Source organism: Pinus tabuliformis, chromosome 7 (assembly GCF_031772625.1).
Source record: "Pinus tabuliformis cultivar Carrire ecotype Pingquan chromosome 7, CPIR1, whole genome shotgun sequence".
NCBI classification, from domain to species: Eukaryota; Viridiplantae; Streptophyta; class Pinopsida; order Pinales; family Pinaceae; genus Pinus; species Pinus tabuliformis.
In genome coordinates this window covers 533,590,193-533,610,400 of record NC_142293.1, presented here as the reverse complement: position 1 = coordinate 533,610,400, position 20,208 = coordinate 533,590,193, and the positions used below count along the sequence as shown (strand labels likewise).

The following is a 20,208-nucleotide window of genomic DNA, read 5'->3' as shown; positions in this document are numbered from 1 at the left end:
CCCAGAAAAAAGTAAAAATCAGATAAGTCACAGGGTGATCCCATGGTCCTAACGGAGGGCAATCTTGATGAGATTGGGGATAAAATAAGGCATACCACGACTGAAGTGTTGCAACAGTTCAAGTAGCAATATATGCAGACACTAGGGAGTGTCCAAAAGGATTTGCGTGAGCTTCAGATCTATGCAAATAGAATACAGATGGGCACAAGTCAAGCAAGGGTAGATTAACCAGGCCTGGCACCTAGGACAAACCAAGTAGCTGAGTTGGTAAGGACCCTTGACCTTAGAACTATTGCATTACCAAAAGGCCCCCTCGCATGGAGTTAGCCATTGATTGGGTCATTCTAAGTACAATCAAGAACATCGGGCTGAACATAGCAACACTCCCTAATGAGATTCTTCATTCACTGCATGCAGGGGTAACAGAAGAATTTAGAGCTCGGGAGTAGCGCACTCTCAATCTCATTAGTGAATATAGAGTGAACAACAAGCAGATAAGAAAGGAGAGGTTGCAGGCATAGAATTCCCAACTGGAGTCCACAGTCGGAGAAGCATGTAGGACAATGCCTGAGCTCCATATCCCTTAAGATGAACTACTAGAAGCGAAGATAGGAAAATTAGCCGCTGGTGTGCCTAAAGCTGAGGCAGAAGTGGGCCGAGTTCAATCTGAACTCAATACAAAAATCATAGAGTTACAGTTAAAGTTGCAGTCGATGACTCTACTCGAGGTCAAGGAGCAGCTCGAAGCCATTATGAAAGATGGAATGGCCACCCTGGATGCCACAGTCGCTAAGTGTTCAACATTATTTGAGCAGGAAATGGAGTTGGTGACAACTCTGCAGGAATATCCAAACTTGCAGATGCAAATACATAGGTCAGGGAGCTGTAGAGGTAGTATGACAAAGTAAGGGCATAAATTCACTCCATTGCACCAATGTAGCACCTAGCCAAATTGGAGGAGGGGAAGCAGCTCCTCGCATAAGTAGGCCTTTCTGAAGGCCAGGCTACACCTTGGTTAGAGGAGGCTTACTAGGTCACAACCAATATTCAGGTGAAGCTAACGGGCTTGCAGTAGACGAATCAGACAATGAGGCTGGCTGTAGAAGCACCAACTATGGAGGAGTTAGTTGAGGAGGTGAAGTAGGGAGTCACTCGAATAACTACCCAAGTTGTTGTGATCCAAGTAGAGCTAGGGGATCTTCGCAGCAAGATCACAGCACTAGCTGAGTGACTTGAAAGTGAGTCATGATCATTGTTGGGGGCCCGTTGAGATGGGGTCCCCTGGGTTAGTTTTGGGGTTAAAATAACCCATGTTTTGATGTATATTTTGTAAATCATGTAAAGTCTCTGCGATTTGTGGATGTGTAGCACGTAGAGGATTAGGAGTCAAAGGGGTTTTAACCCCTTATTTATGTAAAGTTTGAGTTGTCTTTGAGACCCACCCATGGTCCGCAGACCATGGGATTATATGTAAAAGTCTATGCATAGGCGTGTCTTAGGGACTCTAAGGCATGTAGAAGATAATGGTGGATGTAATGGATCAGTAAGAAGAAGGTGTTAGCACAAAGAAATGGGTCAGATAGGGGAGAAAAGTTTTGTAATGAGTGCACAGAGGCCTAGGTAAAGTCTACAGCTGAGTGCGCGGACCCCTGCAGATGAGTGCGCAGGGTAGTTTCGAGTCTGTAAAACTGAACTGGAGATTAATAAAGAAAGTTACCAAAAAAATCTTGTGTTTATCTGGTTAACTTTGTTTATTTCTACTTATGATATATGTTGTGGATGAATATTGTGTTTATGAAATGTTGATCTAATGGTGCGCAATTCTATTGAATAACTATTAAATGATATACACAAGAATCTTTATGTAATTTTGTGAAGAGTCTAATGAATTATCTAATGTTTATTAATAAGGTAAGCTTATATGCATGAACTCTACTCTAGGGTTGTTTTCAGGTGCGTGTAAGTAGATAGATTGCCTAATAAGGGTCCGTAAAAACCAATCATGGATCTTCGCGAAGTTCTAAGGGCTGTTTAGATAGATTTGCAGTACCAAGCCCTAGGGGCTTATAGATTTGTGCGAAGGCAGATCTAGGGCGCTAAAAGACATCATACTTGTATCCAGATACAGAAACTTGGTTCCATCATCCCCCCATACTGCATCGGGTGAGACTGCAGCCTACGCTATGCGGTTTGTTGCCGAAATGGCCAATAGTGTAGGGTTTTGTTGGTTGGCACAATTAACTCTGAACCTAGGTCAGGACCCCCTAAGCCAACAAGATGAATTAATGGGCAATGGGAAATTTGCAATGGATATGGTATAATAGGTAAATTACAACAAGAATAGGTGGTAAGAAAAGGATAGATTGACAAGTGGCATGATGTAATTAGCAGTAGGTGAAATATGGGAGTTGACTTGGTGACCATTGGTAGGAGTGGAGGAGTGATAGGAAGATTTTGTGGGGGGGAGTGATCGTAAGTGGTTTTCAACAAGGGGGTGTGAAGTCACGAGGAAGTGCCATGTTGTGGGGGGGTCGAGAAAATAAATATTGCTTTTCAAAGCACCCTTGACATTAACGAGAAATGGGATGAGGAGGTGCAAAGTGGTTTCCCCACCATTGATTCGAGCGGGGAAAATCATGGTTGTTGGAAGGTGTTTTTTCGATATCATAAGCCGACAAAACATCTTGTCATCTCTAGGTGTTCTGAATAAACCCAATTCTTAATGCTTATTAGAAATTGCTAATCATGTTTAAATGACATGATTAGTTCATTATCTAACCAAGATTAATCTATCAAAGTATGATTAATATATCCTAAAAGGGGAATTTCATCTAGCAGACCCTCTTTTTATATTCTAAGGGTAATTCTAACCCTATCTTAGTGGATATAATGCAATTGACCAAGATTAAATTCTTTGGTCACTTTTCTCTAATCTATCCTATCTACTAATTTCAACAAAGATTAAACAATTTGGTTGAATTTTTTCGTAATCTAAAAACATAAATTTAAACATGTTTGGTCATGATTATACTATATGATTCAAACAATAATTTATTTCTAGTGGAATTTGAGCTTTCTCACTTGTACTCTTGTTTTTCTTTTCCTGGGGTTCTTTTCATCTCTTTTTTTAAAATTCTCATATTTTCATTCTTTTATTTATTTTTATTTTTTTTATACCCTAGTTTATAAATATCTAACTTATAAAAACCATTTATGCTACAACACATGGTATCATATAGATTACACAAAATTAGTTGGTTATAGGAGATTGTCATCATAGAAAACATAAACTTTCAAATCAGAAAACATATACACTCAAATGTGGCGGACTTGGGGTGTATCCTTCATCAAAATAAGTTATAAGAGAGGGATCCTATGTGCTCGGTCTTGTTGATGATTTTAGGCCACACCGAAGATGCATATCTATGTGTGCTAACTTAGTGACCATACTAACCCGATAGGATCGCAAATGCTTCTAAACCCATTGAATATCATTGACATGGAAAACAATCTCATTATGGTCCTCCTGGTTTTTCCAGATGTCTCTTTGTGGTATCATTCTCATTTTTACTAATATAAAGTGATAGACATGGAATACTAATTCCTACAAACTTTAGTTTTTCTTGGATTTGGAACAAAATTAACAACGTCTACTTGAATATCAGAGTTAGAGTGGGCATTCCTATCATGAATGGTCTGAGTTTCAAGTAACCATATTTTGTCTTGCACTTCTCGGGGGTAACTACATGGAAGAAGTAAGCATCAATTTGAGCTTGCTTATAAGCATTGGTTTTTCCATGGGGTCCATGGCCACATGAGCCATGTCTCGATCACATCAGTTATTAAGGCATTGTGATAATAAGGAAATTTAATTAAACTAGCGAGGTCCTATGAGATAGAAAGACTACAGGGGATTGAAAACCAAAGTGAAGGAAATGCACAACATATAAAGTGAAAGACTTTAGGAAAAAAGGTGTAGGGTTGTAATTTACCTCCAAATTTACACACTAAATTTTTTGTGACTTCTACCTATTTAATATTGGCATGTTCATTAGTAAAGATTCTTCATTTATTAAACAATTTACCTAAAAATTTATAAATTCATTATCTGTTCTAGATTTATGCTAATATTTGATTGTAAAACCTTGAACTCCATATGTATATTCTTGTGTGGTTACAATTAACATAATAAATATCAACACACTCTTACTATCATAATTTGTTTTCTTAACTTAACCATATATGTATATTTGAGAATAACTTGAACCCTTAACCACTCTTACTATCATAATTTATTTTCTTAACTTAACCATATATGTATATTTGAGAATAACTTGAACCCTTAACCACTTAAGTTATCCTTGTCCATTCACAACATCTCCAACATACTAGCATCTCCATCATACTAATGCACAGTGTTCCTCTGGGGAATAATTAATAATTGATTACTATGAAAGTTCTATATAATATTCATTTGCTGGATACTCAAACTCGAGATATGTTTTCCATTAATCATGCTTATGCCTCATATCAACGGTCAAAACAGTTCCTTGCTCTGAGCTATCGAGGTGATGAGGTCACAAATGGACAACTCAGATGGTCCTTGGAATATCGGCATCGAGGTGTTGGGGTTACAAATGGACAACTAAGATGGTCCATGGAATATGGGCATCATTGATGGCTTGAACTCCTTACCCATTCGATTTACTGCCCTCCCAATATTAGCCTTTCGCATTAGGCTTGTTCTCCATGGAAAAATAAATTCTCGGTGATAGGTTTGGGTTTGAACACTATTATTCAATTTCATAGTGCTTGATGATTGTTATGTTTCGGCAGAGAGTATGGTTTTCATTCCACCCTGCGGCAGTACCTTGATTTACAAGCGACAGGTAAAAAATTATCCACTATTATTCTATGATTATGATGTCAAAGGTTTACTAGATTCAAGCTTTAATTTTTAAATTTATTATCAGATGCTTAAGAAGGAAAACTTAATTAACAATTCCTCTGGGTTATTGCACGTCCTTTTAGGAGCTTTTAGAAACATCAGGTTGATTAACAATTTATTCAGTTTTTTCAGGTTCTTCAAGAAACCTTTCGTAAACACCCAGCTAATCGCCATTACCGCAGGTTGCTAAATTATTCTTCTTATCTTTTAGATTTGGATTGAGCTATGTTTTCAGAGTGTATTTCAGCTTTAATTATTAAAATGGTTTTTTTTGTTTTTCTTCAAGTTAATATTAATATAGATTTATTTTAAATATTTATTTTATATGAACACAGATTCGATCTATTTAAGTGTAAAAGTTTTTATGAACCAGTATTATTTAGATGTTTATATTTATTTTTATTTTGGTAAAATTTCAATTTTGATGACAGATAAACAATGTTACACATCATACTAAAATGTAAAATAAACCTCTCTACTCAACGAAACATTTTTGTAAAATACCTTCTAAGATTTGAATTAGAAGTTTCGCAAGGCTTTCCTACTTATTCCTACTTGGGTTTCAATGGAAGGCGCACCTATTGAATTAAACGCAACATTAAACTTGTCGTCGACATATTATAAATTTCTAACCAATTACCGAACCATATCTTCTTTCTTCCTCTTTCCTATTTCTCGATACTAGGGTTTTGGGTCTTGATATTATTCCTTGAAATTTTGGTAAATTCTCTTTTGAGAACATTTTCTTCATTTTAGATATTAAAGGGTATTACAAACCTTCGCACTCGGCTATTTTTATGTTGGTACATGGGTCTTAGAACCCCAATATACTGGCTTGAAAAGGGTTTGTGGTTCCTGTGAATGTATATTGTAGATAAAATGGTTTTATATTGTGAATCCCCTCTTTCGTGGATCAAACGACTATAACTAAAAAAATCGTATTTTTTTATTAGCCCTATGCTTTCATCAGGACATTCAAAGCCACGATTGCTAGGAGATCCTCGAGGTAAATTTCGTTCTCAAGTCTATTGGTTCAAGAACTTATTTTGTGACTTAGTATTGTAATGATGGTACTAACATAAATTTTGTTATAAGTTTGTTTTGTTATAAGTTTGATCTCCAGAACACAACTTAGGGTTTTTTCAACATAATACATTATATTTACCTTTCTCGGTAATGATCCTCTTCACACCACTTTTTCCCTGTTGATATTTAATTGACTTGAAGGATCAATTCGAATGATGACCTCCACACCTATTTATTTATAACTTTTATGGTATAGATTTTGGGAAACACATCCTCAATTTATGTTATTAGTTTTAAGGATTTAATTTCCTTAACTTGATACTTCGTCTTTTAAAGAATTCGTTCAATTTGACTCCATTGTATACCTAAGTAATTTGTTTTTGGAGTAACTCATACACTAAAATACTATGTACTCATTTTTATGTGACTACAGTTTTGAACCCACAACTTATGCATGATTAATGTATATGAGTTTAAGAAAGTAATTTTCATATACTATTATATATGTGTAAATCTAATGTCTATAATTTATTTTATTCTATGGCTTATCTCAACTTGATCATTAATCAATAGTATGTATGGTTGTTCCTTTAATTAATTAAATACTTCTTTGTTTTAACAAGAGATATATTAGTTATCTCATAGCTGTTGAGAAGATTAGCAGGAAAGTTTCAATTTGGTTTTGCCTTGGTAAAACTGAGAAAATTTGAATTTCCACATCAACAGACAAGTTGGACATAGTTAACTGAGGTGACATGGCTCTTGGCACTCATTTAGCTCAGTAAATTCGAGTTAGAGGCCTTTGAGTTCATTTATGCATGTATGATGGATAATTTGTAACAATCCAGTCTAGTTATTTCCAGTTGTATTCAGTTAAACTAGTTCTAATTGTTGATAGAACTAGTTGGAGGTCATTTGTGTAGTGGGACAACAGTCTAACTTAGTGATCATCCAGTTAACTGATCAATCAACCAAAAATAACTAGTGCATGTAGAGAATTCGAGTTCCGCAATTGTGGTGGAGTTTCCAAGACAATATAACATCAATTGTAGACTAGTCTTGAGTGTACAGGTGTTACATGTAGTCAAAGATCCAACCTTGGGAGTTGTGCAATCAATTTGAGAAAAATTTCTAAAAAATTGGGGTCTAATTCCTCAGTATTTATGCAAGGAAATAGCAGCCGTGGTGGAGGCTGAAATAGACTAAGTTTGTGTCAGAGCTCCTGATTAAGAAGAAAGAGAGGTTATTCACTTGCAGGTTGAGCTCAGAGTGAGCATGCAATTCTAATACATTCTATGTTCATCTGATTAATGCAAGCAGACTTAAGGGGTTTTACCAATTGGTTTACCCTATATAAATATGTGTGCTTGTGTATGTGATTGATGCATGTTTCTGAATGTTGTTCTAAATTGTGAATTAATTTCCACATAACAGTAGAGTAAAATTATGTCTCTTGATTTATATTAAATTTCTTGAGTAGTTGCAATTATATCACCATATTTATACATCCTACCATAGTAGGATTCACATTAGAACATGAATTTTGAAGTTGTTCCTCAAAAGGTTCGAATTTGTAGCTTCAGCGTAGCAAGATTTATTCAGGATCAAGTAAATGTCATTCAAGTGTCTAATATTAGAATATGACTTCGAAGGCAGCTCAAATTTCGTTGCCTAGAAGGACCGCATGGAGGAAGTTCTTGATGAAAATGGCTTTCTAGAATACATCAAGAAAGATGTTCCAAAACTGGTGAAATATGCTTATCAGAAACTAACCCAATGGAAGAAATATGTAGCCAAGGTGAGGAGAATAATTTTGGAGGGAGTGAGAGATGACATTGACTCAAATATCCATGGGAAAGAAAATCGTTTTACAATGTGGAAGGCACTGACTGAGATATTCAAGAATAACAACGACCATAGGAAGCTGGCCCTCAAAGTCAAACTTTGAAAAATTAAGATCGAGAAGAATGATATTGTTCTGCAGTATCTCACCAGATTTATACAAGTTGGGGATGAGCTTAGATGTTTTGGTGTGAATTTTGCATAAGAGGACCTAGTGAGCCTAGATCTTCTAGACCTTCCCAAAAGCTGGCATAGCTACCAGGACTCGGTGAACGAGAGGGAAAACTTACTAAATTTGGAAAGATTCTAGTTTGATTTGGTACAAGATGAAATCAGGTGAAATATCAAATATAGAACTTCATCTAAGGAAGAGGATGAAGAAAATTTCACATTGCTTGGAAAGGGCAAGAAGGAAAAAGGGAAGAAATCTTAAACCAAACAAGATTCCAACCAAGGGGGCAAGAAGAAATACTTGCCCAAAATTAAATGCTTCAATTGTCATGAATTCAAGCACTATACTACAAAGTCTCTACACACAAATTCTAGCAAGAAGAACTCGAGAGGAGTAACAGGTGAAACTTCAGCTTAATAGTTTGAATTAAACTTCACCATTATCGCATGCATGGCCAATAATGTGATGGCTTGTGTGTGGTACTTGGATTCGAGTGCCTTGTTGAAGATGACAGGGTGTAGAGAGCTTTTCAGTGACCTGGACGAGAAATATCTCTAGATGTATCTTGATCTTGGGGACGATGGAAGGTACAATGCTATCGAGATTGGTATAATAACCTTTAAGAGGGAGTCAGGATCCCCTCCTTTGATGAAGGTGCATATTGGTGGCCACCTGCCTATCCCACTTGGATAAAAACCATTGTTTGTTTCAGTTTCCTTGATTATCTCACTTTCCTTAATTATAGCAAAATTTATTATTTTTGGAAGTTTTCTGGGTCGTGAACTTCTCGAGACGTTTTGAGGCCCTAAACAACTTTTTTTGGAAAACAGACAAACCTAAAACTTCAACAAATGTTTACAATTGGAAGTTATATTCCTTGGATAGATATTTATAAATAGGTATCCTGCATGTAAATGGAGATCGTATGCCAAAGTTATGACTCCAGGAAGTTCATGTACCAATTTACCCCAACGAGGCCCATAGTTTTGGTGCTTCATCTCCTAAGGTTAGGTTTTTTTATTTTTAGAGCTTTTCATTGTTTCTAAATAATGAATAGGCCTTTGAGCCTCATTGTAACATAGTTTAGAGGCATGTAGATGACACATCCCTTCTCAAAGATATGCTACCATCAACCGAGCTAGTCTGTTCCAATTATATATGTAACCATATTTCAATTCTTTAATATTAATGAAATGAAGTTCTATTTATGTTGTATCTCTGTGTTTATGTTTATATTTTTATTTTGTTGTGTTCCTTCATAAGTCCAAATCATCTTCACATCAAAGATGTCATGTTTTTTCCAGGTCGAAAGAAGGAACTCATCTTTGTAGTAGTTTTGGAAGACTACACTTCTGATGTAATCTTTAGAAAAGGTAAAAGCCTTGTTGAGGCACATAGCTACTGGGTAGGTGAAACAAATCAAGGTTTGTGTGAGGAACATGTGTAAACTTTATCTAGAAGATTGTGTTGAATTAAGAAGTAAGGTATAGAAAGTGTAGAGTCATGATGTCAATGAGCTCTAGCAAAGGAGATTGGGCCATTTGTGTCATGGCACCTTAAATTATGCAGCAAATAACCACTTCCCCCTAAAGGATGACTTGAGTAGAAGAATTTCTGCAAGGGTCGTATCTGGGGGAAGTATGTGAAATCCACATTCCATGATCGAGACAAAAAAGCACATGTAGTCTTGGAGAGAACCCACTTTGATGTTTATGGGGCCTTATTGACAGCCTCCACTACCAGCTATAAGTACAAAGTTATTTTTATTGATTATTTATCGGGGAAGTGTTGGATATTCTTCACGCGGAAGAAGGATGACGCATTCTCAAAATTTCTAGAGTTCAAGGCACTAATTGAGAAAAATACCAGTAAGAAGGTGAAGGCTCTTAGGAGTGAAAATGGAGGTGAGTATGTTTCGAATGACATCAAGGATTTATGTGGAGATAAGGCATTAAAAGAGAGCTCACAACACCCCACAACCCACAGTAGAATGAGGTAGCTAAGAGAAATAACCGAAGTATTATGGGAGTTACGAGAGATATGATACATGACCAAGGTTTACCACTGCATTTGTTGGCAGAGCCATGTAACACAACAGTCTACTTGTAGAACCAAAGTCCTCATCAAATTCTTGGTATGATGACATCGGAGAAGGATTTCTCGTGGAGAAAGTCAAATTTGTCTCATTTCAAAAAAATTGGAGCCTCTCTTTACTGCCATGTCTCCAAATATTCGAGGAATAAACTTGATCCAACAACAAAGTTGGTATTTTTTGTGTGATGCACTAAAATGCAAAACAATTATTGGGTGTACTTATCTTCTCTCATAATGACATTCTTGCAAAGGGATGTCAAGTTTGATGATGAGAAAGCAATGGGTCTTAAGAGGGAGTTTCAAATCCCACCAAAACAGGAGATTTTAGCTCTAAAGGAGGTGCTTTAGCAAGTTGTGGAGCAGCCACAAATGGAGGATCAGAGAGGAGGTAGAGCAAAGATATCCAATCAAGTAGAATCATCTAGATAATGTAGAAAGAGAACTAAGGAAGCTGATATATTGGTGCAATATGAAAGGAAGAATGTGGGCGATCCTTCAAATTTGTGTAGGAAGAGGAGGTCACCTAAGAGGTACAATGGCTACATAGCTCTAACGACTAAGCTTGTAGAGACTGAGCCATCATCTTTTGAGGAAGCAGTTGAGAAACTAGTTTCGGTTGATGTTATGGTGGAAGAATACGAATCCATCATGAAGAACAATTTTTGGTAAGTGGTCCCAAGACTGATAGATAAATTAGTTGTGGGTTCAAGACGGATCTTCAAGGTTAAGCAAGCAATAGACGGAAACATAGAGAAGTATAAGGCCATATTTGTGGCCAATGGATTCTTTGAATTCGGTGGAATTGACTATAAGGAAATCTGTGCTCCCATAGTAAGGTATTCATCCATTAGACTTATTCTTAGACTGGCTACACAAATGGGATTGAAGATCCACCAAATGGATGTCAATACAAAATTTCATGATGGTTTAATTGAGGAGGAAGTGTACATTGAGCAACCAAAAGTTTTTGATACATTTGATTGAGAGTCTCATGTGTGTAGATTAAGGTAAGCATTGTACCATCTCAAACAGGAACCTCGAGCTTGGTACACTCAGATTGACAATTATCTCACTTGCTTCACCAAAAGTGAAGAAGATGCGAACCTCTATCATATTGTGTTAGAAGGTAAATTTCTTAGCATTGTTTTATATGTTGATGATTTAATATTGATAGGTGATGAGCAGTTGATCAACTCTTGCATTGAGGACCTCGCAAGGGAATTTGAGATGAAATACATGGGTCTCAGTCACTGCTTCCTTGGGTTGGAAGTATTGCAAGGTGATGGAGAATTGTTTGTATCTCAAGGAAAGTATGCCACCACAATATTATAGATATTCTGCATGGAGATTTGTAAGCCCGTGGATACACCTCTAGAGACCAACTGAAGGAAGGAGAATGCCACTTCAAGTGAATAAATGTATGCTACCATTTACTACTAGCTAGTCGGTTCACTGATGTATCTTTTGAACACATGATCAAATATGTTTTATGCAGTCAACAAGGTGAGCCAAGTTATGGTTAGGCTGACAAAATTGTATTGGAAGGCGGCAAAGTAGGCCTTACAATACGTCAAAGGTACTACCTGGTCTAGATTATGGTACAAATAGATAGAGGGGGTGAAGTTGTGTGGCTTCATAGTTGTAGATTAGGTAGGGGTTCCATGTGACCAAAAGAGAACATTAGGTGGAATTCTCAATGTTTGGTCTGCAACAATTGCCTGGTACAGCAGGAAGCAGAGTTCTATGGTGCTCAACTCAGTAAAAGATTAATACATGGCTACAAGTCAAGCAACATGTGAGGTGATCTCGATGAGAAAGATACTTTTGGGATTGTTTGGTTAAGAGATGGATGCAACTGTGATCTATTGTGATAATAAAAGTTGCATTAAGCTCTTTGAGAATCCAATATTTCATGATCAATCCCAACACATAGATATTTGGTATCACCATTTACGGGACTATGTGTAGAGGAGGATAATGTTGCTACAATACATTATGATAGAGGAACATGATGGTGGCATCTTGACAAAGTCTTTGTCAAGAGAGAAGTTTGAATTCCATAGGTGCAGGATAGGGGTGGTTGAAAATCCCTTTCTTGCTAAGAGAGAGTGTAGCAAGAAAGTCTCAATTTGAAGTTTCCTTGGTCAAATTTAGAAAATTCAGATTTTGACCTCAACAAAAACCTTGGAGGTAGTTAGTTGAGGTGACATGTACCTTGTCACTCAATTATCTCATTAAATTTTAGTTAGAGGGCTTGGAATTCATTTATGCATGTGTGATTGCTAAATTTTAGCAATCCAGTTCAATTATTTCCAGTTGTTATTCAATTAAACTAGTTCTAACTATTTATAGAACTAGTTAGAGATAAGTTGTGTAGTGAATTAGAAGTCTAACTCAATGATCACCCAGTTAATTGATCAGTCAGCTAAAAATATTTAGTGCATGCAGAGAATTTGAGTTCCCCAGTTGTGGTCAAGATTCTAAGGTAGTGTAATGTTAGTTGTAAACTAGCCTTGAGTGTACAGGTGTTGCATGCAGTTAGAGATCCAACCTTAGAGATTATGCAATCCATTGGAGGAAAATTTATAAAAAATATGCACCTAATTCCTTAGTATTTTTAAAAGTAAATAGGGGCTGAAGTAGAGGAAAAAATCGACTAAGTCTTAGGTAGCGCTTCTCATTGAGCAAAGAGAATGGTTAATCACTTGCAGGTTGAGCTCAGAGCGAGAAAGCAATTGTAATACATCTTCTATTCGTCTGGTTGATGCAAGCAGGCTTAAGGGGTGTTCACAAGTTGGCTTCCCCTAGATAAATGTATGTACTTGTTTATATGATTGATGCATGTTTGCGAATGTTATTCTAAATTGTGAATTAATTTTCATAGAGCAGTAGAGTAGAATTGTGTCTCTTGATTTAGATTAAATTTCTTGAGTAGTTGGAATTATATCACCATATTTCTACAATAGTGTCACAAATTCCATTAATAATTCCTCCCTTAAACACTTAGTCGAAGTCAAAGCTTAGAATTCTTCTATGCAAACTTTGCAAGGAAACTGTAGTTGCAAGGAACCCATGCATATAAGTTTTGTAACTACCTCCATAGAGTGTTGTACATGACAAGGGGGTATTGCATGTGCTTGGAAGCTATATATATATATACCTTGTTTACTATGAAACACACATGTATCCATGCTTTACTTATGCCAAAAATTACATGCATTCATGAGAATTACTCTATATCTTCTATTGCATGCTAGTTATTTGTTTTCCTTTCTTTGTTCGTGATATATATTCTATTCTTTATTTATTCTTGATGTAAAAATCCACATGATAAATATCACTAGTAAATTCATGCTTCAAAACCAAACATTTCCTCATAACAAAATGCCTACAATCTTTTGTCTACTTTATCTGAGTGTTTGAAATATAGTAGGAATTATTATGTCCCTCCCAACCACAATAATTCCCTTGAAGACTCAAGCTTCTCTGTTATTGGTAATTTATCATCATTTTTTGGTATTTTTCCTCCTTCCCAACATAGACTCTAGTAGCATTGTGCTTTTTCAATGTTTGTCCTTTTTCTTCTATGTACCTAGGATTTTACAGGTATGTCTCTTTATTACCTCCAACATTGCATTTCTCTCTCACTATGTTGCCTCTTCGCCCACTCAACATAACATTTATCTTGAGTTATGGTGTCTCTTTGGGGGTGATCACCCCTCCTAGAATCTTGGGGAATTTTGGGTGGTAATAACTATGACAAATGCCACCTACACTTGTCCACTACCTGAGATTCCAACCACTTAAACAGTTAGTGACAATAGAGAAACTCGAATATTCATGTGCATGTTCACATAATATTTCCAAAAAAAATATTTTGTTTATTATTTCATATAAATATTTACACCTATCATGCAAGTCTTTATCTTTAGTCTTGGCCCCATGGTGCGTGTTTCTAGCTTAAATAATTACAAGTTAAAATAAAACCATGGTCTTGTAAAATTAATTGCAACAGGGATATTACGAGGGTAGGAGAAAGGGTAAAGGAGATGCAGGGCAGTGTTGTATCAAGACATAGTGCTAGGAAGACCATCCTAAGAGGGACTAAGCCACCTCACCCCCATACATCATGCTAAGCCTTCCCCAAAGCATCATGAGCAAAGCATACCAGAGAAATAGAACAATAGCTAGAATACCAACTAAAAAAAATTAAAAGTAAACACAATACTAGCAGACTTTTTGGAGTTGAGTTCTTGTAAACTACATAATAATTATGGGATAGGTCCTCCCACCAATGAATGTGTAGGCTACATGCATGTAACCTAGCAAATACTTGGAAATTATAAAGAATCTAACTACTAAATTTGAGTGAAGGATGGAAGGCCAAACTGAGAATGCTTGGACCTTCCACACCAGTTAAGAAGCTACTGCAGGCACCAAAAGGGAAAATAACCCATGGGTATCCTCACAACATGGAAGTGACAATTGATATTAGTGGTCTGCCCCCAACATTTGTAGAAACCGAGGAGGTCTGAGAATATTCTAAAATAAAGAACTACATTGTAATTAAAAATTTTACATTATCAATGTCATTGCCATTTTTATTAAAAAAGTTACATTCATTCATCACTTCCAACATTGTAGATTTAATACTAAACCTTTTTCATCAACATCAAAAATATGATACTAACCTTTGCTAGCATTTTTCACCTCAAACTCTAATTTTAGAATTAATATAGCATTAATAATAATGTTTAATCATATTATATATATATTTCAAATAAAATTAATTATAACTATTAGTTTCAAATTTAATCCCTATATTTTTTCCAAACTTATATACAATGTTTTTTCAGGCGAATGCCATAATATCGGTGTGAGAGTAAACTAACCATTTAAAGTTAAATATAATCAAATATGAGGTGATTATTCATATTTAAAATGCATTATAGTCACATGAATATGAAGTTGAATTTTTATTAACATTTTCACTTTGATGTTGATTTTAGATATTTGTTAAAATTATTTGAAATGATGGATAATTTTTCTAATGTTTAAAGTTGAGTTCATGTATTTTGTTGGTTAATATTTTTGTGGAGTTAGGATGTTTATTTTACAACCTAGTATGAGAGTGATGTGTAATTATGTCTATAAAGAAATTAAATAAACTATTTGAATATTTGATGATGATGATGGTGGTGGTGGTGGTGGTTAACGTCCACTTAGACCAAATTGGTTTATCGGACCTATAATTTCTTAATTTCTAATTGTCTAGCTCCTCGTCTTTCTTGGCGAGATTGGTGATGTAGCTTTCTTTTCCTTCTCTACAGTCTTCCAACTTTCTTTATCTTGTGTCTCATTCATCTCTTTTGGTTCTTGGGACTTTCGTGTCTTAGCTTTGCGATCTGTTGTGTTCATCCTTTTGGAGATAGTCGAAGAAGAAGTTTGATCTAGGAGATCTGCTTTGCTATTAAATGAAGATTTATTTTTTGCGTTATTCGAAACCTCATAACTATCGATGCTTGAGGGGTTGTTGAGTTCACTTTTTTGTTGTTGGGCTGGGCTTTCCCTGCTTGTCTTGAGAGCTAATGTGAACTCATTTATGTCTATGTCAACTTCATATATATCTATATATACAAGAAAAATGTTAAAATAAAATATTTTAATATTGTAAATAATAAAATATTATAATAAAAATAAAAATAGAAATAAATCATTTTAATGTGCACTGATAAATGGATCGATGCACATGCATGATGTAAAATATTTTAATGTCAATTATATATATATATATATATATATATATATATATATATATATATAAAAAAAAAATATATTATATAAATTTATTGAAAAAAATGGTTAAAACAATACAAATAGTCTTGGTATTTTACAATTTGGTTTTTTTTGGTATATGTTATTTTGTAAAAATCCAACAAATATTTTTTAGACTTACGGTTTTAAGTTATATACTCTATATAGTATTCAAAAATACAAATCTAAACAATGAACATTGTATTTTATACTCTAAAATAATTTTACAACTAAAAAATTTGATCCTCTTAATTTATGTTACATGGATACTTAAGATGAACTTATACTATTTATAACAAATAATTATAAATATAAATACCCAATATATCTGTTGAACAAAGTCATTTTTCTTTGTCACATATTCTTTTAATTATCTCTTTGATGGATCTTGTTAGAAAGGGGTCAATTATTATAGTAATGTATAGACAACTAGTATCATCAATGATGAGCTAGTAGTAATGTATAGACAACTAGTATCATCAATGATGAGCTAGTAGTAATGTATAGACAACTAGTATCATCAATGGTGAGCTAGTTAACATTAGCTAGATATTCGTGTTTAGAATGATATCCAGAATCATCTTATAATGAACGAATCTTGTTAAGAGGGAAAAATAACCTAAATTGCATTAAAATAGTCATTAATTCAATCATAATAAACCACTTATAACCTAAATGTGACGAGCTTACGATTAAAGTGAATCTCATTCAGGGAAACATACCACTGCAGAAACTATTTAGATAAGGAAATCCGAGAATACCTACCAGAAAAAATCTGGATACTTAATCATAGAACCTCAGGATAACTTCGATCTCACTCTTTTACAATTTTGCACAAGCTAGTTAGTACCCAAAATTTTGCCTCAATTAACTACCAGTGGCAGTTTCTCTTCCTCTCTTTATAACATTGTTTTCCTCTGAAAGAAAACCATGGCCGAATCTAGCAGATCGTGTTCCAGGAACGCCACGAAGGCTCTCGACAGCTAGTGAAATAGGTTGCTTGGCTGAGCTTTGTCTATCAACATAATTTGTAGCCCTAGCTTCAAACTTGGTGTCTACTTCGATTCGATACGATAGTTGCCTATGCAATTGCAAAACACAAAAAAAGGCACCCTTTATTATGTAAATATCCATTGCTACATTCATATTTATCTCCATGTGCATCAAAACACTCTTGTCAAACCCTAGACTATTCTGTAATAGTGGGGGGAGCTTATTACTTAACAAAGCGCCATTGAAAGTGGTACTCTCACTGTGTTCGGAATGGAAGACACCTGAAGCAATAGAGTGATGATCAGTTGAGTGAGTCGAGCATACCTATCCAACAATAATGGAGAGAAATCGAAAAGATGAAGATAGAAACAACAAATGGACATTTACTTGAAATAATACATGGCAGATGAAAGTAAATGTTGTCGTGATAGGTTGTGGAGACCAGGAGAACTAGTGATTAACCAAGAGTAAAGGGGCAGGACGTGTGGAAGGAGAATGTGGTTAGGGAAAAGGAAATGGGGAAAGACAAATGGTTAAGGCTATATGTTATTGGGAAGAAAATATTGCATTAATTTAATTGAAAAAGAGAAGATGAAAAATACAAGACGATAGTGTGAGATAATTCTCAACTATATACCTATTAATGGGATAATTAAATAGCCCACAGGGCTTTGGATTGACGGTGAATGGGTGCGCTGCTAAGTCACTCTTTGCGATAGGTCACCGGTTCAAATCCCCCGTGGGTGTGTAGGTTAGTCTTAACAAGCCAAAAAAAAAAAAAAAAATGAGCTAATTTAATTACTATTTTAGAAATCTTATTTTAAAATACAATATAATTAACTGCAATGATTAATTTTTAATCAAATTATTTATAAAAATAGTAATTACTTATATACAAAGAGTATAATTATAACTTTTTATAATATATATCTTTTCCTAATATTTGTTATTTTTTATAATATACATGTTTTCATAGATTATTTATATAACTAAAACATCAATAGGTTACATAAAGGAATTGCATTAATCACATGAAAAAACTAAATCCAAATAAAAAGCATATATTTTTAAGACAACAAAGTCCTAACTCCAATTAATTTTTTTCTTAAAAACATATTACATAATAGTCGAATTATTTTTAATATTTTAGATTCAACTTATATAACATTTATTCAAGATCATAAAATAAACACCATTAAAAACATTTTAACCTTCATTAAAAGCAAATTATAAACAATTGAAACAGAAAACAACGAACGCTTTAACATTCATTAAGAGCAAATTATAAGCAATTGAAACAGAATTCAACGAATAAAAATTATAAAACATCCCAGATAACTCAACAGATAGGAAGAAAGCAAATTAAATTTCTTCGGGCTAAGCTTCTCCACATCCACCTAGACATTCTACGAAAACTCGATATACTAAATGGTACGGTTTATAACCAACGCGATTTACAGTGATAATATGAGAGGATCAGTACGGGAAACGTTAATGCTTGCAACCATCAACATTTTATTAGAATAATGCTCTGAATTCGATCAGAATTGTTTAACCCAATCCCCAAATAGCAGTGAACGCCATTCATTTAAACTGTTGAGACGTAGCGAATGTTTGTCCAAATTGCCAATCAGCTGGGGTTACATTGTACATGGTGAGCGTTTTTCCACTGCTTATGGTCACTCTGAAAGATAAACTCTGTCCATTCAGATAAGAATTGCTTTGCCAGTTCGCTCCCCAGTTTCTCTTCATGGGTTCCCATTTGGTACTGTTTGACCCTTTTATCCACGCTGCCTTCACGTCACCTCTTCCCCCAACATTACTTATCAAAACCAGCTCAAAGTAGTCACGCCCATTTATTGTGAACTGTATTCCTCCCTTCTTCTTGCATGGGACCCTGCATCGATTCCGTTAAAATCATGCAGTTCAATTACAATATATGTGACAGATCTAATCGAAAAACACACGATGGAAATTTCATAATTGAAAGTGTGCGTTGGGGCAGTGGTAAATTATGACCTACATACCTTCTGTAGAGAACAGGCACTATGCCGGCCTTGTATTGAGCAATCTGCAAGAAGGCAGGCTGTGACATGTCAAAATGCTGAAGTGGTACGTTGCACCACCCTCCATTGTCATTGGGCAAGGCGTTATTCGGGGGGCAGAAATTGGTTGCAGTGACGATAATCGATCTGTTTCCGGGCAGACACCATTGAGGGACTTTAGAGGCGTCACACTTGATCTGAAAACATGCTCCACAAATCTGGCCATCATTGAACAAAGCAGTACTGAGGGCAGCAGTGTTGGTGCCATAACCACTGCTATACAAATTCCCATACCCACATGCACCTCCTGCAATACAAGCAGATGATCATAGTGGTCAGTTTCTAATTAAATGATAACAATTAGCTGAAACAATATATAGTAGCCGCGACTATAATGATGCTGCAGCATGTCAGAGAGTTTATAATATTAAGATTCAGTTACCCATTGTTTGAGATGCATCGCTTCCACCATAAAAGGTGGCATGAGCAGCAGTCCATCCAGCTACATTCACACTGAGATACCCCACCAGGATAACCATAATTAATGGTGGTTCACCTAATACCCGGAACGCCATTGTCATTGAATTACAGTATTCTTCTATGAATCAGACGAGTACTCCCTGATTGCTCACTGGTGTTTGAGTAATTTGATTTAAGAGAAGATTTATAGAGAAATTTACAATCTTCGAATGAAAACTAGATCTTCGTAGCTTCAGGTGTAAATGTACAGCGATCCCATTAAAATAATCGACGTTGAGTATGGATGCGATTCACGTAAAACTGAAACAAGTAGTTGAAAGGACGCTTTTCTCCTTTATGAAGCTTCAACCGTTGATGTCGCAGAGGCGTCGCGTAATAAGGTGCTGAACCTCAATCGCAATCTCTGTGTTCAGCCGCCGCTTATCTTCGTCCACGTATAACTTTTGGAAAAACCGTCGACCATCGGTAAATAATACTTAATAATCGTACGGGAACAGTGTAGAGGTCGCTTCAGCAAGTTTTTCGCCATACTCATCATGGGTAAACCTCGAGAACCTATATTTTTGGCTAAAGTTGTCTACTGGCCATAAATGTTGTTTGAATTTGATCAAATTAAAAATCCAGTATACTAGTGCTAGTATGACGAACGTAGTGTTGTGTAACCAATGCAGTGTTAATATAATTGATATACACTAGAGGCATTATTTAACAATTTTTTTTCCATATTTATCAAGCTAAAACTCTATCTCTTTAGATTTTTTTTTTTTAATGAAACTTCATCTCCAAAAAAGAAT

General features: G+C 35.4%; 1 pseudogene; it reads right to left on the bottom strand.

Annotated features, from left to right (window-relative positions):
- Positions 1-18,473: 18,473 nt before the first annotated feature.
- Positions 18,474-19,509, bottom strand: LOC149248415 (putative expansin-A17 pseudogene; annotated as a pseudogene).
- Between the last annotated feature and the right edge of the window lie 699 nt (positions 19,510-20,208).